Genomic DNA, 7243 nt, shown 5'->3' with positions numbered 1-7243 from the left:
GGACATCAGGGGGGTCAATTGACGGGAGCCACCCCTCCTACGTTGGGAGGCCATCCCCAGCAGAGCCTCCGCGGTCTTCCTGCTCCCGCGGCGGATGTCCTCCCACCTCTTGCGGCAGTGGGTGCCCCGTCTGTTGTGGACCCCCAGGGTCCGGACGTCCTTGGCGATGGCACGCCAAATGTCGATCTTCTGATGGGCGCTGACCTATGTGACATGGACAGGGTGGGAAAATAAATATCATCACTTTCTGCATGGTCGATGTGAGTGGCCCCCCCCAACCTTGCCATATGGCACATGCTCTCATCTATCGTGCGATGCATGCCTCATTCGCTCCCCTCCCCACCATCTTTCATCCACCCCACTCAACACAGGCATTGCCCACAAAGCATGGTCCCAGTGTACTTACCTGTTGGTCTGGAGGACCGTAGAGTAGCGCATACTGGGGGAGGACCCCAAAAACAAGTTTCTCCAATTCCTCAGATGTGAAGGCAGGGGCCCTTTCCCCAGTCGCAGCAGCCATTGTATCTTCCAGACCGAGGTCACAGCAGCACTTGCAGTATAGGTCCTCTCCTGTGGATGATCAGGTCTCGAGTGATTAAGCAGATAGAAAATGGCGGTCACGCCCGCGGCGGTGCGTACCGCGGCGGTGCGTACCGCGACCGCCGGTGCACATCGTCATTGGCTCCTGAGACCCATAGGGTTCAATGTTAACCAATGCTGCTTTGCGCCGCGGTCTTCGCCCGCCTACCGCCACGGTGTGCCACGCCAGCGCATTGACCTCACATCCCATTGTCACACTTCACAGGTCAGGCAGCCGCCATTTCAAGGGCCCACATGGCTTAATTTCTACTGCGTCACACAGGCCTAGGCCTTGCATTGCCACTCATACAAGCCATTCAATGCATAGCGAATCGTGTTCTGTGCAAGCTGTGGTTACGTACCTGTGGGTTGCTTGACTCTGTGCTCCATGTTGTCCTTCCTAGGCACCATCCGCTGGGACTTGCAAGGAGATGGAGGAATGTTCCCGTGTACAGACCGCTGGTGGACCTGTCGACAATGGAAGAAAGACATGTCATACTGACATACAGACTTGACCGAGCCACTATACAGGAACTGTGTGCCCAGCTGGAGCCAGACCTGATGTCCCCCATTCGCCAACCCACAGGGATTCCCCCTCTGGTGCAGGTTCTGTCAGTACTCCATTTTTTGGCAAGTGGATCATTCCAAACAACAGTGGCCATATCATTAGGGATGTCTCAGCCTATGTTTTCTAAGGTTTTGTCCAGAGTGTTGTCTGCCCTGAAGAAATACATGTGGAGCTACATTGTTTTCCCTGAGGTGGGCGATTTGGCTACAGTGAAGGGTGATTTCTATGCCCTTGGACTTATTCCCAACATCATTGGTGCCATTGATGGGACCCATGTGGCTTTGGTTCCCCCCAGTGAAAGTGAACAGGTGTACAGGAACAGAAAAAGTTATCATTCGATGAATGTCCAGGTGGTCTGTTTGGCTGACCAGTACATCTCCCATGTAAATGCCAAGTTCCCTGGGTCAGTGCATGACGCGTACATCATGCGAAATAGCAGCATCCCTTATGTGATGGAACAGCTACAGAGACACCGTGTGTGGCTAATTGGTGACTCTGGTTACCCCAACCTGTCGTGGCTACTGACCCCAGTGAGGAATCCCAGGACAAGGGCAGAGGAACGGTACAATGAGGCCCATGGGCGTACTAGGAGGGTGATCGAGCGGACCTTCGGCCTCATGAAGGCCAGGTTTAGGTGCCTGTATATGACAGGTGGATCCCTAATGTACTCACCAAAGAAGGTGTGCCATATCATCGTGGCCTGCTGTATGCTTCACAACCTGGCTTTGCGACGCCAGGTGCCTTTCCTGCAGGAGGATGGTCCAGATGGTGGTGTTGTAGCAGCTGTGGAGCCTGTGGAGAGTGAAGAGGAGGAAGACGACGGGGACGACACAGACAACAAGGACACAGTGATACAACAGTATTTTCAGTAGCACACAGGTACGAATCAACCCCGCCATTTTACATTTACTTAAAGTCTCCTGCCTCTCTACTGTATGTGTTTCCCCCCAGTTCCTGTTAACTGAGTTGTGACTTTCCCTTCCGTTTTCAGAGCTGTGGGCCCCACTGCGTGACCTCTGCTTTGTTTGCCCATGGACTACAGCTGTGTGACAGTGGTATGTTGTCATCACAATGTAACTGAACATTTTGGCACCGTTATGTCTAATACATTTGTTCAAAATACAAGCAGACTCCAGATTTTTTAAGTGCAATAAGTGATTTTATTAAAGTGCTAAATTTAGGAACATGATTGTAAAACGGTGATGGGTGATGGTGGAGTAATGTCCATGGCAGGGTCCAGTTTTCAGTCTCACAGGTGCATTGTCCATATGCCTGTGGAAGGATGGAGCAGGGGCAGTTTAAGTTTGGACAGGGTGACAATGTGGGACAGTGGGATGACATCAGGGGGTATCGTTTGCTGGCGGGGGTCTTGGCATCCTACTCTGTCTTCTTCTGAGATCTCAGGTACCGCTTGCGGGGTGGTTCTTCTTCTGCAGGAGGTGGGGTTCTGGTGGCCTGTCGTTGTGTGGGGGCCTCCTGTCCACTAGCGCCGGCGGAGGTGGTAGCCTGGTCTGGGTCCATGCTAGTGACTGGGGCCCTTTGTGGTGCCATATGGTCCCGCAATGTGGTGACTATCTGGTTAAGGGCCACGACGATGGTCCCCATTGCGGAACTAATGTTTCTCAGTTCCTCTCTGAACCCCATGTACTGTTCCTCCTGCAGTACCTGGATCTCCTGGAACCTGGCCAGTACCGTAGCCATCGTCTCCTGGGAGCGGTGGTATGCTCCCATGATGGAGGAGAGGGCCTCTTGGAGAGTCGGTTCCCTGGGCCTGTCCCCCCCCTGTCGCACAGCAGCCCTCCCAGTTCCCCTGTTTCCCTGGGCCTCTGTCCCCTGGACCATGTGCCCACTACCACTGCCCCCAGGTCCCTGTTGTTGTTGGGGTGGTGGGTCAACCTGGGTGCCCTGTAGTGGTGGACACACCTCTGATTGACGTGTCCTGGAGACAGAGGCATGGGCCCGCTGGGTGGGAGCTGTGCTGGTGTTCCCAGAGGGGTTTAGGTCTGCTGTAGCCTGTGGCTGTCTGTGGGGAACCGACTGTCCCGATGTCCCCGATGGGCCGGGCTGGTCATCTGGTTCCAGGGAGACAGAGCTGCTGTCATCACTGGTGGCCTCCTCTGGGGGTGGGATGGACATCTCTGGACCCTCCTGGGCGGTGTGGTGGCGTTTGGGTCCTGCAGGGGTATAAGAGTATGGTTATTGCTTCTGTGTGTGCCATTTCGTGTAATGGGTGGGTGGCCGTGTACCCCAGTGCTGGCATTCCCTTGTGGGGGCTTTTGTGACGGTGGCTTGTGGGGGAGATGGGTATGTGCAGTGGGCATGCTTTGGTGATGGGTGTCCATGCTTTGGGGACACATGCAGGGCTAGGTTTTGGGATGGGTGGGTTGTGATGGTGAGCCATTTGCAAGGAGTTGGTGTGATGGGGGTGGGAGTGAGGGTGGGGGTATGATTTGGCATGCAGGTGGGGTGGGGGAATGAAGTAGTGAAGATTTGACTTACCAGAGTCCATTCCTCCGCCTACTCCTGCGAGGCCCTCAGGATACAGGATGTGCAAGACTTCCTCCTCCCATGCTGTGAATTCTGGGGGAGTAGGTGGGGGTCCGCCGCCAGTCTTCTGCACTGCGATGTTGTGCTTTGATACCATGGAACGCACCTTTCCCCGTAGGTCGTTCCACCGCTTCCTGATGTCGTCCCGATTTCGTGGATGCTGTCCCACAGCGTTGACCCTGTCCACTATTCTTTGCCATAGCTCCATCTTCCTGGCAATGCTGGTGTGCTGCACCTGTGTCCCGAAGAGCTGGGGCTCTACCCGAACTATTTCCTCCACCATGACCCTGAGTTCTGCGTCAGAGAACCTGGGGTGTCTTTGGGGTGCCATGGGGTGGTGTGGATGAGGTGAGGGGTGGTGTATGTGTTGTAGAGTGTGGTGAGTGTGGTGGTGTATGGTGTTTTGTGCGTGGATATTGTGTGGGTGATGTTGTGATTTGCCTCTGTGTGATGGTCTACTCTATTCTGTGCTGTCTCTCTCTGTCCTTCAGTCGCAATTGTGGTCGTAAGGGTTTGTGGGTGATGTGGTTGTGTGTTTTATATTGTATTGGGTGTGTGGGAGTGGTGTGGGTATGTGTCTCAGGTGTGTGTACTTTGAATTGTCCAATGTGGTAGTGTTTTGTAAAGGTGTGTGTATTTTGACTGCGGCGGTGTGTACCGCCAATGGAATAATGCGGTTGAAAGACCGCTGCGGGGATTTGTGGGTCGGAATGGCATTAGCGTATTTCTGTTGGCGTGACGGTGGAGGTTTGGTCATCGCCAGTTTTTCGCTGCCCGTTGCTGTGGCGGCATTTTGTTGATGTCGGGTTTTTGGCGGTTTGCCAGTTGCGGGTCAGAATGACCGTGGCGGTTTACCGCGACCGCGGCGGTGTTATGACGGTCTTCTGACCGGCGGTAAGCGCCTTTTACCGCCGAGGTCAGAATGACCCCCTTAGTGTCAATTAGCTTGTAAAACCTCATTGTCTTCATCTTCTATTTGGTGTTGTGGTGACTTCTCCCTAAGGCCTCCAGTCTATCACAGTGAGAGCCGTGGCACCTCTGTGTGGGAGCATCTGAGTGTGGTCGTGTGGAGGTTGGTCTGGAAGTCAGCTCTCTGCTCATGAGTTACAGACAGTCTGTGATACCTGTATTAGAAGGTCAGACTCATGTCCTCCACTCCCATCATCTCACCTCACTGACTTGATCACAGACCACCAGCTCCCTCTGGGATGCCACCAGTGCACACATATAGGGGGTCATTACAACCTCGGCGGTCTTTTAACAAGACCGCCGAGGAACTGCCGTGCGGAAGACCGCCAGTAGTGGTGGTTTGCCGCTCGGCGTATTATGACTGTTGGCTGCCCTCCGTCGTTTTTCCGACGGAGAGCCGCCAACAGCCCTACTGGCGGGACGCGGAGAAGTGGAGGTTGCTCCACCTCCACCGCCACGCCAACAGAACACCGCCCAGCCAATCACGTCCTGTGATTCGGCGCAGCAGTGTTCTGTTGGCGGTGTGGTGTCGGCAGAGCTGCCCCCATGGCTCCCGTCCCCTCCCGGAGGATCGACGGAACAGGTAAGTTGATCGTCCGTTAGGGGAGGGGGGTGGAGGGGTGTTGTGTGTTGTGTGGGTGCATGGGAGTGTGCGTCTGTAGAGGGGGTGTGTGAGTGCGTGTATGCTTGTGGGGGTTTTGCTCGTTATGGGAATGAGTGCGTGTAGGTATGTCTGTATAGATGTGTGCGTGTATGTTTGAATGTGGGTGTGCGTGTCTGACTGTGTGTGTGGATGTTGCCATGTATGTCGGTGTGTGTGCGTGTATGTGTGTTGGTGGTGCCTGCGTGCGTGTAGGGAGTGTATGTGGAAGGTAATGTTGGGGGTGGGGTGGGGAGGGGGGTCCTGCCACCTTTGGGGGGGTGGCAGGGGTGGTGGGGGGTGTAGGGGAGGGAGTCAGGGTTAGACCCCTATCAGTGCCAGGGAAGGGATTCCCTGGCACTGATAGTGCTTACCGCCATGGATTTCATGGCGGTTCCTACCGCTGGAAATCTACGGCGGTAAGCCGGGTCAAAATACCAGCGGCGGTATTTTGACGGCCGCCAGGCTGGAGACCCAGGTCTCCAGCCCAGAGGTCGTCTCCGCCCTGGTGGGCGGAACGGTGAAGCGGCGGATGACCATGGCGGTAACCGCCATGGTCATAATACTCAAAAAAAGACCTCCAGCCTGTTGGCGGTCTTACCGCCGCTTTAACAGCGTCCGCCAGGGTTGTAATGACCCCCATAGTTGTGAGCCACTTTTACCTGCACCCTCTTCTACATCGCTTTCCACTGCAGAAGACGTGTACACTTATTTGTGCCATCACCTTGGACTATTTATTTATAATAATAATAATATTAATTTACTGTCTTTTGCATCATTTATCTGGAGTCACAGGTGCAGTTTAACGTTTGGTGAAATGCAGCTGCAGTATTAGATTTTCAGTACAGATTGTGCACAATAAATATCCTAGGACAGTGCTTGACATAATGATCATTATCAGAAGATTGGTAAAGACATTTTTCAATGTATAATTACACAAACCGTTATTATCTGCATTACTGTTACTTTTCCCTCTCTTGATGAATTACAACAATCCCTTGGGACTATATTTACATTTGCAAATGCCCTGGACATTTGTGACACAGTTTAAAAACCTGCACCTGAGAAGCTCAAAGCTAAAGCCTTTCAAGATGTGGAAAGACAACTGTTGGATATCCTACTGGAAACCACAAAGACATATTTTGCTCCTTTTAATGTATTATTGCAACTTTGTGAGCCAATGAGTAAAGGTTAAGATAAAAATATTTAGGAGGAATCACTGCTCAAAGATACTGATTCGTAGTAAAACTCAGACCCTGTTTTAGGACTAGAGTTGCTGTGTTCACTTCAGTGCATCAATGATTCCTTTACGCCTTGCGGTTCTTCTCCCACTCTTGTCTGCCAGGGAGGGGCCCCCACCGTCCGCGTGCAGACTTCGGGTCTGGGACCAGGATTCCTACTCCAAAGATGGAGATATCATCATTGGGGGATCATTCGTCATTCGCTCCCAACCTTCATCCCCTGAACCAACCTTTGAAGAACAACCAGAGGCAATATCCTGTGAGGGGTAAGAACAGTTATTACAGTATGTATAGAACTGTCACAGCTGACATCCTGTGAGAGGTAAGAATGAAGGACACTAGTTTATATAGAAGTGCCACAGGTGTTATCCTGTGAGAGGTAAACACAGCTTAATGATGCATGTACAGAAGTGTCACATCTGATATCCTGTGAGAGGTAAGAATTACGAACAGCAGTTTATATAGAAGTTATTGTTTATACAGGTGTTATTGTGTGAGAGGTTAGGACAACCTACTGATGTATGTATAGAAATGTCACATGATTTACCTTGTGAGCGATAAGAACAACTTCCTGATGTATCCATAGACGTGCCACAGCTAATGTCCTTTGAGAGGTAAGAATGACATATTGGTTTGCATATATATAGAAGTGTCACAGGTTACACCCTGGGAGCCTAAGAATAGTTTATTACAGTATGT

Source organism: Pleurodeles waltl, chromosome 8, assembly GCF_031143425.1.
Source record: "Pleurodeles waltl isolate 20211129_DDA chromosome 8, aPleWal1.hap1.20221129, whole genome shotgun sequence".
NCBI classification, from domain to species: domain Eukaryota; kingdom Metazoa; phylum Chordata; class Amphibia; order Caudata; family Salamandridae; genus Pleurodeles; species Pleurodeles waltl.
Note: the sequence above shows the minus strand (reverse complement) of the source record.